General features: G+C 42.5%; 1 pseudogene; it reads right to left on the minus strand.

Moving 5' to 3' along the window:
- Positions 1–471: 471 nt before the first annotated feature.
- Positions 472–13394, minus strand: part of LOC100729468 (CCR4-NOT transcription complex subunit 9-like) — a 49488-nt pseudogene continuing 36565 nt past the window's right edge.

Consider the following 13394-nt stretch of genomic DNA (forward strand, 5'->3'; position numbering starts at 1 on the left):
AGGAGAGAAGAGAAACGGCGGTGTTTTCCTGCTGTCCTTTGGCTTTACATCTTTCCCCTGGCTCCCATTCCTCCCAACAGCCTGATGTGGCTATCGGCCTGGGATGTAACGCCCAGACCAACTTTTTAGTGAACTTATGCAGCTAACGGACTTGTAAATAGTGCCAGTTGACAAATTTTTGCTGAAAATTATAGCTTGTGTCCACTAACACACCTCTCTCTGAGACTGAACACAAACAAATAACCCAACATGAACAAACACTGAGAGAAAGAGAATTAAGAGACACATCTTGAGTCTTCCAAGAAAGCAGAGTAAAACTCTACGTGGCTTGGTGCAGGCGCTCACCATGCCTAGAGTGTTGCTGCTGTCACTACTGTCTCCCACCCTGCCACTGGCTAGGTGGAGGAGGAGGAGCAGGGTCATTTGGGTATGCTGCAAATACAGCATTTGCCGGTGTTGCAACCCTTCTGGGACTGCTATGCCAGCAGCCCACTTCCTGGGAGTAGCCAAGGGAGCCCAGGTCCTCAACCAGGTCTTCAAGGCAGCCTGAGATGGCAGCCCATGCACCTTGGCAGGGGCACCTTGCCTTTTTCCCCAGTGCAGGTCAGCTTTGAGGTCGTCTATTCTTGATTAGTGGTAAAACCTAAGCTGATTTCTTCGTGGGTCCCCCTCCCTTCCTCAACTTGGGGAATAGTGGGAGCAGACAGGGGAGGATCACTGAGCAGGCCAGGGGATACCTCGGGGATTGGTGACCTGGCCCTCTTGTAGGTTCTTCATAGCTGTGCAAGCCAGTGTTTCGTGGTGGTGCCATCTTTTAGCACTTGGTCAAATGTTGTATCCTTCAGCTGGTCAGGGAGGCACTGCCTGAGTGCTTCATGTGCCTTGGGATTATCTGAGAGCTGAAGGTGACCTCTTATGACATGCTTCAGTAGATGGGCAGAAGGCCCTGTGGCCAGCTGCAGGACCATCTTACTCAAGATCATGACAACATGGGAAAAATGCTCTTGTGCCTGACATATGGAAGCCAAACGAGTGTCATCTAAGAGGATCTTCTGGAGGGTGAATGTGGCAACCGTTTTAGAAAGCTCACTTCCAGATTCCATAATATGTAAACACAAAGGAATAATTTCTGTTGTCGATAAAAAGTTGATTACTTCTTGCTCATCTGTGTTCACCAAGGCCCCAGTAACGCCTAGACTGGTGAGCCAAGATCCTCAAAGGGATGCGTTTGCTGACAGTGTACCAATGGGGGTACAAATAAAGTGGGTGGGACCTGCGCTGCAAGAAAAGCTGACCTGGCTTCTGGGTGTCTGGCCACACCTTGCAGTAATGCCAGAGCATCGCAAACTCTGTTAGATTGGTGTGCTGTCAAGGTGGGTTGACAGACCAGTAAATAGTTACAATTTCCTGTAAAAGTGCGGCAGGAGTACCGAAGGGATGCCACAGCATGGGTGCACGGTTAGGAACAGATTCTGGCTTCTTACTTAGCTCCAGCAAAGCATTTTCCCTTGTCCCGGGGCTGCACAGCTCGTTGATCCACTGATTTTTTTTCTCTCTCGACTTGAGCTGGTGCAGTAGGCACACGCGCTGCGGTCACCGGGTGATCTTGCTGGGAGCTGTCTCCGGTGCCCAGGCACACACTCCCACCTCTGCCGGAAGGGGAGGAGCCGCCGGCGCCTCAGGTTCGCCCATTTAGATATTTTTGAATGAGAATCATATGAAACAGAAAACCAAGAAATCTGAACGCAATTTCTTATATTATAGATCATTTCAAATTGTGAAAAGAACAAATATCAAGAATATCAGAATATTTAAAAGTAAAATATTTGAAAGTCACACAGATATCAAGGAATTTTTAAAAGTACAGACTGTCCTTTGTCAGGCGTGGTGGCGCATACCTGTAATCCTAGCACTCTGGAAGACTGAGGCAGGAGGATGAGAAGTGAGAACCCATCCTGGGCACTTTCAGTTAATCAGTCCATCAATCAGTCAATCCATTGGGGATGTGGCTTATTATGAAGGTCTTGAGTTTAATTTCTAGTAAATAAACAAAAAAATAATAGGATAGTAAATAAGATATACTCCCTTCATTTTAAATAAATAATGCTGTGTAAAATTTCTAAGTGTAAAATGTAAAAACAAAATAATCATTCACATTCCTATTACCCAAGAAAATAATGTTAACATTGAGCAATCCTTTTCTATTTAGGTATTAAATAGACATATGTGCAAATAAATATTTAATATGTTCCCTGTTTTTCTTCACTTATCTGAATTTTCTCATCCTATGTAATATTCCTTTAAAGCATCATTTTAACGATGGCATAAATGTCTCCATGAATACATCACAGTTTATTTAACTCCTCTTCTAACATAGGCAATTTGTGTTGTTTGCAGCTCCTCATAGTTACTGGTAACCCTTCAGCAAGTGTTTTGGTAAATAAACACTTGGATTTCTAATCACTCCTTTAGCTTACACTGGTAGATGGTGCATTGTGGGACCCAGTGGTATGTAATCTGTAGAGGAATTTGGAATGCAGAGTCAGTCTGAACATAGCTTTACTAGCAGTGTCTGTTATGATTTTTCAATCTTTTAAGTAATTTGAGAGGTCAAAATGCCACCTTGCTTTGGTTTCATTCAGGGTTTCAATTATTAGCAGAGTCCTATATTGTTTTTTTTTTTTTTTTTGTCTTTTTCCTTTTTATTGGTACCAGGGATTGAACTCACGACTGCCTGCTTGCAAGGCAGGCGCTTTATGCCCCTGAGCTAAATCCCCAGCCCCGAGTCCTATATTGTTAATTAACCATATAGATTTTTATTGTGTAAAGAAATTGTTAGTTCTCTTTGTACACTTTCTATTAAGGTATTAGTAGAGTTTATATAGATTTTATTAGAGTTCATTTTTAATGGATTTACAAGTAAACTTTCATCATTTTTATCACAAATATTTTCTCATTTTCTAATTTGCTCTTTAATTTTATTTATTTTTGAAATTAACATTTTGTAGGGTCACATTTAATCCATGTTCTAGTCTGTTGCTTCTTTCCTTAAGTTTTATGCCTAGAAAATCTTTTCTACTATCAGGATGTAGTCAGCATTGTATTTTTTCATTTTTAAAAAGAAACACTGTAATGGAACCCAGGGCTCCTGCAGGCCAAGTGCACACCGCCACGGAGACGTATCCCTGGGTCTTTCCTTTGTCCTGTTCTGCAGTCCCGGGGATTGAACCCGGGACCTTTGCCCTGAACTACATCTCTAGTCCTCTTTGTTTTTTGATTTTGTGACAAGGTCTCACTAAGTTTCTAATTGCCCAGGCTGGGCTTCAATGTGCCCTCTTTCTGCTTCCTACTCTAAATTTCCTTGCTCATTTGGCACTTTTTAAAATGACATAAGTAAGGAAGATTTTTTTTTTCTCCAAAGAGTTAACTATTTTCTCCTCTTGTTTTTTTCAGACAGGTTCTCACTATGCAGCGTGCAACCCAGATGGGCTTCAAGCTTTCAGTTCTCCTGCCTCAGCCTCCTGAGCGCACCACCACACTCAGCTCATCTCTATAAATAACACGGTATTTGTCTCCTGGGAGGCCAAGGCAGGAGGACTGAAAGTTCAAAAGCAGCCTGGGTAACTTAGCAACATAGCAAGATTCTGTCTTTAACTGAAAAGTAAAAAACAGGCTAGCAATGTAGCTCATTGTGAAGACTTTGAGGCCAACCTCTAGAGCCACTGAAAAGAGAAAAATTGTCTCACACTTAATTTCTTTCATTGATTTGTGATTTTTGAAACAGATATAATTTCCTAATAAGTTCTAGGACCCATTTTATATCAATATTTTATATTTTATTGATCTACTTATTCTCATGTCATTATCACATTGTTTTGCCTGGCGTGATGGCACACACCTGTTACCCTAGCACTGGAGGGGCTGAGGCAGGGGGATCACTCACTGCAAGTTCCAGACCAACCTAAGCTATATACTGAGTTCAAGGCCAGACCGAACTACATAGTGAGACTTTGTCTCAAAAAAAATTATTTTAATCTGTCTTTGAATTAGTTTTAATATCTAGTAAGACATCCTCCCTTACTATTCTGTCAAAATTTCTTAACTGTTCCCCACTGTTATTTCAGATAAATGTTTAAATAATGTTGAATTTGTTTGTTTTGTGATCTTGCCGTGTAATTCAGGCTGGTCTTGAACTCATTATGTACCCCAGGATGGCCTTAAAGTTGTGCAAATCCTCCTGCCTCAGCCTCCCTAGTACTGGGATTATAGGTGTGTGCCACCATACCCAGTTCAAAATGTTAGATGTTAAGAATTTGAATTAATTAATTAATTATTTGAATTTCAAACTTGTGGAAATATAATGTCCTCATACGAATTTCCTCTGTTTTCTCAGGTGGGTTGCTTACACTAAATAAACAGGAGAAGGGCCTTAAAGTCTCTCCTAGATGGCCAAGAGGAAGATTAGGAGCCCATAACTATTCTGAGCCACTGCTAGAGAGCATTACCATCCCTTGTCAGAGCAGTTAGAAAGGGGCCTTCCTTAAAACTTCCTGGAGAGTCCAGTGGGCGATGCTGGCAGTGGCTGTTGCACGCACGCGTGAGTTAAGGGTGGGGTGGCCGGCTGTAAATACTCTGCACACCCCCGAGGACCGGCCAGGGAGCAGAAGGAGCCCAGCTCGCACTGCGAAACCTGGCCACCGTCGTCCTGCGGGTGTCCTGGCGCTGCCACTAGCAGTCAGCCTGACTCACTGGGCTGAGTCCGGGTCAGGCAGTGGGCAGCGTAAGAGCAGATGACCGAAGGGCAGGTGCAGCTGAATCCGAAACGAAACCCGCAGGGTGCGCGGGCGGAAATCTCCCGCCCCCGGGGGCGCATTCGCTACCGGGCTAACTCAGCTTCATCAGAACCCAGGAAAATAGAGAGAGGAATACGTTTGTTCAGGAGTGTTAAGAAGGCTAGGTTTATAAAGACAGTGCAGTGACGGCGTGAACTAATTCCAAAAGCAGCTCAGCTCCTCCACCCCCGTGCACGCGTTAGTTCTCAGTGACACTCGCGCGGGGCTGAGTGCAGGGGGCGCCCTGACCCTGCCGGGGAGACCGCGTGCGCGCGGGAGGAGGGGACACAGGCGCGGCTCCCGCGCCGGTCTGTTTGCTCTGTTTATTGAACAGCTGTTGTGCGCAGCTGAGGACACAGCAGTCCACGGGATTGCAGGGTCGTCTGCCTCCCGGAGAGCGTCGCCTGCATCCTTGTGAGGTCCTGTTTACTTTGCGTACGTGTCGCGCACATAGTAGGTCTTCTGCATTGGTTGCAATTACTGTTGAGGCACGGAATGCACTTCCTTTGTTCTCTTCCGCCAAAATCAAGATAGTGGATTTGTGTGCTCCTCTTTCCACTGTTTGCAAATTAAATAGCTCGACTTTCTACCTACACAGCGTTCCTTTAATTGTTTTTTTTTTTTTTTTTTTTTTTTTTTTTTCGTTTTTATCGGTACCGGGGATTGAACTCACGACTGCCTGATTGCAAGGCAGGCGCTTATGCCGCTGAGCTAAATTCCCAGCCCCCGTTCCTCTAATTGTTAAACATACTTCATCCATCAGTACAAGTAGCTTCTAATTTTTAGGGCTAATTTGTTGTTTTAACACCGAGAAGAGAAAAAGGTTCATTTGTGGTCCTAGAAGCTACGGTCAGTATAATCAGTGATGGTGAAAGGAGGATCATAGGTTTGTTCAATAAAACGTCCAATTTGAGAGACAAAGAGATCTAGCCAATCTTTGCAGTGCTTACATTGGCCACTAGATGGCAGCGTCTTCCAGGGATATGGTGACCTCCAGGCCTCTAAAGGGTCTATTCCCTCTTGGACTTCAAATCCAAACTGCAGAACTAAAGAGAGATGGAAGGGGCAGTATAAAAATATCATTTTTTGGCTCTTAATCTTGTGAAAAGAAATATCTCTAAACACTCTGAAAATGTTCTCTTGTGACATTTTATATCCATTTTTTATATGTAGAGGCCAACAGAAATAATGCAGTTATTATATTTTGTGAACACTGAATGTGTTCACACCCCAGACTGGGAAGAATGTCTGAGTCATTTTCTGAGTGCCCTTTGAGCTGGCGTCTATTCGCAGTTTTTCACACGCATTTGGGAGCTGAACTTGGTTGAGCATGCTGATATAAATTCTCCTTTTTCTCCTGGTTAAAAAAAAAAAATTGAGCCGGTTGTGGTGGAGCACTCCTGTAATCCCAACACTCGGGAGCTAAAGCAGGAGAATCATTTGCAAGTTCGAGACCAGCCTGGGCTACAAAGTGAGCCCAAAGCCAGCCTCAACTGCACAGCGAGACCCCGTTGGGGGGGAGGGGGGAGAAAAAAGAAAAAAAAAGAATGAGACATTCATTCAGAGACATCAGAGACACTGAAAGCCAATGGAGCATTTCTGGCAGTTCTTATCTGAAGGTGATCATAAAATTGACCATCCTAGAAAGGAAGTCAGGCAATGTTTTGTGGTTTCCTTAGTTTTAACTCATATGGCATTTTCAGGGAAGCAAATATTGAATGGCAAGTAAGTGGACATCTGTGGTGGTGATGCCTTGAAAGAAGACTTCATTATTAATACTAATCATAGAGGCTTCCACAAACTGAGATGTTCTATGGGCTTTGCATGTATTAGTTCATCTAATCCTCACTCCGGTCAGGTATAAAAGACTCAATTCTTGCTCGTGCAGGTGGGGAATTCCAGGCAAAAAGGTGTTAAGTAAGTTGTACAAAGTCACATAGCTAGAAAATAGTGGGTTTAGGATGTGAAGTTATATCTTTCTGACCCAGAGGCAGTTTTTAAGTATTGCTTGTTTTTAAAATGTGCCATATTATGTCTTTGTTAAATTCTAGGACTGGTCTCTATCATCTCATGTCCTCTACTGGGTGTTCATTCTTATGAGTTTGCCCTTGTGAACTCCTCATTTAATACTCTACCATTGTTCCTCCAACTAAAATTCTGTGTTTACCAAAGAATCTAGCCGATACTTTAAAAACCCCAATCCACCTCCTGAAGGAAGAAAAGAAAAGTGGACTTGAAAAAGACTTTCCACTGTTGGGCTTAGAACAACTGCCTTCCAGAACTACCTGGCAGAGAGACCCCGTGGCCTGGCGTTACCTTCTCCCTGTCACACCTGACCTTCCCTTTGCTCCGGAGGCACTGAGGACCCAACAAGGCCAGGGCACTGCCCTGCTGCTCCGGCACCTCCGCCCCCAGCACTGCCTGGTGCCCTCTTCCTTTCTCCTGCCCCTATGACACCGACCCTGGGGTTCCCAAGTGTGCCATTGTGGAATGCAGCTAAGCGTGTAGTGATATACTGGGATCGTTAGCCGATGGTCTCTGCCTGCACTGTGAACTCCATAGGGCAGTCACGATGGAGTCTATGTTGCTGTCACTTCCAGAAATGTGTGCCTGGTGCAGCAGGTGCTCGAATTGATTTCTCAGGAAAGAAGTTTACTGTAATCACGTTTTCAGAATTTAAAAAAGTCACGTGACTAGAAAGGGATTTTTTTTCCCCTGATATGGTTAGTTAGGTATATAATCAGAAAAAAATAAAATGCTTCATCTTTTTTTATGAGGCATAAAAAATCAACCTAATCAAGAAGTTTTAGATAACTGAAATCAGGATTGTGAGGAAATCAAGCTGATGCCCTGCAAGGGGTGCTGTCCCATGGAGAATGACAGCTTAGTGACACAGGGACGGCTGGCACAGGCCAAAACCCTGTTCTAAGCATCTGGAGGGGTGAGGCGAGTGTCAGGGAAAGACCCTGGCAGAAGGAAGAGGACAGGTAGCGTGGGTGGTGACGGATGCTGCTGCGAGGGTGTTCTTTGCTAAGTCAGCAAGGAAGGCCCTGGCCTCTGGGGCCCTCCCAGCCCCGAGACTGACCTTCTGCTTTGTTTCCTGTGGAATCTCCGCAGGTACCTCAGCACTTTCCTTCTCTTGCAAATCCCCAGTTCCAACTTCTGCACTAAATCTCAGCTTTCATGGGAAGCAGCTTTTGGTGTTTCAGCAATAGCTCTGTGGCCTCCTCTGACTGCTGTCAGGACCGTGGGTTTTCTTTTTGTGTGTGATGGCAAAATTCTCCTGTGAGCCTGTGGAAAAGCTACAAAATGTTGCTACAAAAATGGGCTCTTGCTCCAACCTATAGTATTATGCAAGCTTTCAAAAGCAAAGCCCATCAGAGAGGTGAGGGTCAGGAAGGTAATTGCGCACAGAGCTTGAGTCTGACATTGGTCTTTGTTCTGTCCTATTAGGAGAGGGTAACAACCTGGGCACAAGGAGACTGCAGCCAGCAGCGCGATACATAAAACACATTTACGACGTCTACAGTACAGAGCTTGGTGGCTGCTTGTGAGATCTGGGAAGTGGTTTTGAGCTATATCTGAGGGTCACCACAGGCAGGTCCCCAAGAGCTACTGGAGTTGCTAATGGGACTCCCCTTCATCCAAATGCTACTTGAAGCTCTTTCTCCTCCACATCTCTTTACCTCCCTCTGGCTCATGTATCTTCTCTAAAGATGAGAAAAAAGATATTTATTTATATGTATCTTTCTTTTTCTCCCACTTAAATCTTTTTCCCTGTGATCCTCAAAACTAGTTTTTGAAATTTCCAGAGAAGAATTTTATTTCACTTTTTTTGGTACCAGGGATCGAACTTACAACCTCACACTTGCCAGGCAGGCGCTTATGCCACTGAGCTAAATCCCTGGCCGAAGAGTTTTATTTCACATTTGAATGTTCTGATCATTAAACTGTGTGATGTATAAGAATGCTCACCTGGACAGATACCCTCATTAACCGGGGAACGTGCTTGTGAAGCAAGGAAATCTCTTGATTTACCCCAGCACCTCTCCCCTGTTCAGCACGCGTGCTTTTTAGGGAAACTGCCCAAGTCCTGTCCAGACATACCTGTAGAGAAACTGCCCTCTTGCCGCTTGGTGTGAGACTCACTTCACCTCCCACTTCTGTTTTTATGCCTCTGAATTCCCCGACTCTTTTGGGCTTATATTTAATAGACCTGTGTTTGTGTAAATCAATACCTATAAACCGTTCACTGGAGAACAGGGAGCTGGTATTTTTATGGCTCAGAGGACAGTAAAAGCAGCCTCCACATAGGGCAACCGCAAGTTTTGTGATTGAGTTATTAAGTTCTTGTTGGATCCATCCCTGTCCTGACCTATTGCACATCTCTAGCAGCCTGTAATTTCTTTAGTGGGAAAAGAGCTAAAAGACAGGCCAACTCCATCTTGAAACACCCTGAAATCTCAAGTACATTTGCAGGTGGAGAAGTTAATTCCGCTTCGGGCTCCCTGCGAAGACAAGGATGGGCCATACATATGGGGTGCATTAAATCAGTTCCACCCAAATTAGCCTTTTGCTCCGTCAGTTTATGTATTTAACATTCCTTTTTTCCTATATCTCTTTCTTAATTCATCCTTCTCTAGTAGGGGATAGTAAATAATACTCCTTAGGACAAATGTGGTCTACTACTTGGTTTTACATGATTCATAAGCTAAGAATGGTTTTTACATTTTTAAATCGTTTACATGTATTAACAAGGAAATTTTAATGTCCCTAAATAAAGTCCTATTGGAACGCAGCTACACTTTCGCGGCATGTCTGTGTCTGCTCGTGAGCCACAGCAGTAGAGGTCAGTAGGTGCAACTTGAAACTCTTACCACTCGCCTGGCCTTTGCACAACAAGTCTGTAGCTCCCGTTCCATAGGAATAAAATGTTGCTTCTTCATTCATAAGACAGTTCTCAGGATGCCAGTCCCCAAATGGCTTTGCCATCTTTTCTTCAGAGGGTGCTGTTTCACGATGGTCCCCTCTGAATGAGTCCCGTCTAATTTTATTCCAAGAACTCTTCAGGGTAGGCAATTGCCCTCTTGAATAATATTGCTCAGGGAGTGTTTTTTCCTAAATGTTGCTTTTCCACAGGGACTCAGACCCTTTATCTGAAGAAACTGTAAGTCAGTGTTTCTCATCCCTGATTGTACTTCTTAATTCCCAAAGGAGCTTTAAACATTCCCCATGCTGTCTCTCTCCAGATCTGCTAACTCAGAATGAAATCCAGAATCAGGAGTTCTTGTAATTCCCCAGCATGTAATCAAGGTAGATGACATCGAGAAACTTCAGCTTGTGGGAGGAGGAGGTGGCGGTTTTGAAATTGGGCTTTTAATTGATGTAGCCAATTGTAAATTCAATCCTTTTTACAAATGCTTGAGCACCTGCCTACCAAATCATGATTGCTCTGGGAGCTTATCTCCAAAGGAAGAAACATCTGGGCAGCCACTGTAGTCTAGCTGGGCAGGTCATTAACTATGGACCAAGCGTCCCCATTTGCCCATGAAGACTAGCATCCAAGTCCATATTTCTGCAGAATTAGGTGTGTAGATATGCAGAAACAAAAAAGTATTAATAAATACAACACTTGCTTTAGAACCATCTCATGACTCTTTTGCAAATGGCTATGTTTATATCAGCTAAAAACTGAGTCAGTAGACCAGTCAGTGTTGTCACTGTAGAGCTCAGACCCTCCCACGAAGCAGCTACACAATTTTTGAGCATGTTCTTTTGTTTCTGTGAGATTCTTTTCCCACTTCTGTAAAATGAGGTAATTGTAAACTGACATCATGGTTTTGGGTAAGACTAAATAAGATAACTTACATAGAAGTTCTTTTATGACTGTAGAGTTCTGTTCACTGATTTCACATATTTTTGTTAGGGTTTTTACTCAATTAAAAGAGGTAGAAATAAAGAAACAAGTGAACTATGATGGAAACTCCCATAAAGCAACATAAAGCAGGTCAAGGAACTGAAGAGCTTAGGAGAGTGGGGCTAAGGATGTTGTTTCAAATTTGGTGGTCAAAGAATACTCACCAAGGAGACCCGATGACTTGGAGTGATACAGCATTGATGAGAAATAATACCCTACATGATATGATTCCCAAAAGACGTGAGGAAAAGCAATGACCAAATCACCCAGATTTGCATCTGCTTCCCTATTTTGACTCCAAAATTATGGAGCCACTAATTTGGACTGGTGGGACTTTAAGCAATCTGTAGATGACTTGTGGCATGAAAGAACTGGGGGTGAGGAAGAGGGACTCCCTGCTTTTCAGAAGCTTAGTGATGTGCCTTAGGCTGCCCTTGAACATAGACAGCTGCCTGCAAGTGTTATGGGACTGTGCTAATGCCTCTGAGTCCACGTGTACCCAATCCAACGAGGATCCTTTAAACTGTAGAAAATGATTCAAGAACATGAAAATTCATTGAGTTCAGAGAGTTGGCTAGTAAACCTATAGAATAACCTTACTTCTATGAGTGACCCAGGAAAGGCATATTAGAATAAGATAGTATTTTTTAAAAAATGCTTTTGAATCAGAACGGTCACAAACTGCTGTGGGAGGATGAACCGACATCTCCTTTATGGAGGGCAATTTGTCAACATCTAACAAAGTTCAGAATGAAGGCACATTTATACTCACAAAATCCATTTATAGGAGTCTCTTTCTCTAGACCTATTTATAAGTACATAGGAGCACTATGCATATATTTATTTAAATGGTAAAAAACATGGATAATATAAATATATAACATAGACACTTCATAAATATTCATTGAATAAATAAATGCATGAATACATGAAATATTATAAGGCAATTACTGTATAATTAAGATGAGTCTGTACAGACAGAAGAATGACTATATTAGCAAGTGAAAAAGTACACTGGAGAATAATATTTATACAGAGAGCTAAAGCACATGCACATATATGTTAGGGAAATATCTGGAAAGAGACCAATCAACCTGCTCATCTTATTGTGTTAGTAATAGCAAAGAGGGCTGGGGTTTAGCTCAGCGGCGTAATTACCTGCTTGGCAAACACAAAGTCTTGAGTTTGATCCCTGGTACCAAAAAAATAATAAGAATAATAATAATAGCAAAGAACATTTGATTATAGAGTTGCTTTGTACTCTGCAGAATGGAAGATTAAGAAAGTAGTGAAGGATGATTTATATTTTAACATTTTATATATTTCATATTGGTACAAATGTTTGCAATTATCACATATCGCTTAAGTAGGTTTTGAAATTTTAAACAATTGCCTATGTTTAAAGGATATTTTAGGAATATGTATATTTTAATTGGCAAAGCATAACTTTCTTCATTAGCAGCCATTTCCTAGATACTGGGACTCACTGAAAGCAGAAAGCAACTACTCGGTGCTGGTAACTATGTTATTGTTTTATTTAATCTTGCTAGATGGGCAAATGGAAGCTTTTAGGAGTTAAATAACTTGCCATAAGTCACACAGTTGCATTTATAGCCCTGTCTGGTTTCTTTTATCCTATGCCCTCTTGTTGCTGACCAGTGGCCATGGTCAGGATGGTGAGAGCTGAGACCAGAGGGGGAACTGAGGATCGGAGGCCATATTGGAACCCTCAGAGTCACTCAGGAGCCATGCTGGAGGCAGAAACATATAGAATACATGTGGCCTTTCTTACATTTTCCCAAGACCAATCTACATGCAAATAAAAATTAAGATATGAGCCAGTGTGAATGGTGGCCTATGTCTATAATCTCCGTACTCTGGGCATGGAGAAAGGACTACAAATTCAAGTCCAATTTTCTTGAAAATAGACCACATACTAGTTCATAAAGCCTGCTTAAATAAACACAAAAAATTTAATTCACTCCATGTATTCTGTCAGGTCATGGTGCACTGAAATTAGAAATCAAGGTAAAAGAAACTAAAGAAACTGTGGTAACAAATGGAGATGAACAAAACACTCCTGAACACTCAGTGGGCCACAGGACAAATCAAGTAAGAGCTTAAACAATTCCTAAATCAAATGCCAATGCCACATCGGAACCCATGTGACACGATGGAAGCAGGACCAAGGGGGAAAGTTACTGCGGCAAATGCTCACATTTGGGGAGGCAGAGGGAGCTACATAAATAATCACACGATGCACCTCAAGGTGGTAGAAAAAAAGAACACTTTAGACCAAAATTGGTACAAGAAGAGAAGACATAAAGATCACAGGGGAAATTAATGAAACTGAGACTAAGAAAAACACAAAGAATCAGTGAAGAGAAGAGCTGGCTCCTCGAAAGAATAAAAAAATGGACAAACTCTTGGCTAATCTTCTCAAAAGAAGGAAAGAAAAGACGCACATGGATGCAATTAGAAATGAAAAAGGCAAAATCATAATGAACAGTGCCCAAATTCAGAAGATCATTTGTAACTACTATGGAAAATTGTACTCTAACAAATTGAAGATTCCTAGATGTACGTGAATCACCAAAACTGAATCAAGAAGGTCTAAAAATGCTGAGCAATCTGATAACAAGCAA

The sequence above is a fragment of the Cavia porcellus genome, unplaced genomic scaffold (assembly GCF_034190915.1).
Source record: "Cavia porcellus strain 051 isolate PalLab524CR breed Dunkin Hartley unplaced genomic scaffold, mCavPor4.1 scaffold_29, whole genome shotgun sequence".
Classification (NCBI taxonomy): domain Eukaryota; kingdom Metazoa; phylum Chordata; class Mammalia; order Rodentia; family Caviidae; genus Cavia; species Cavia porcellus.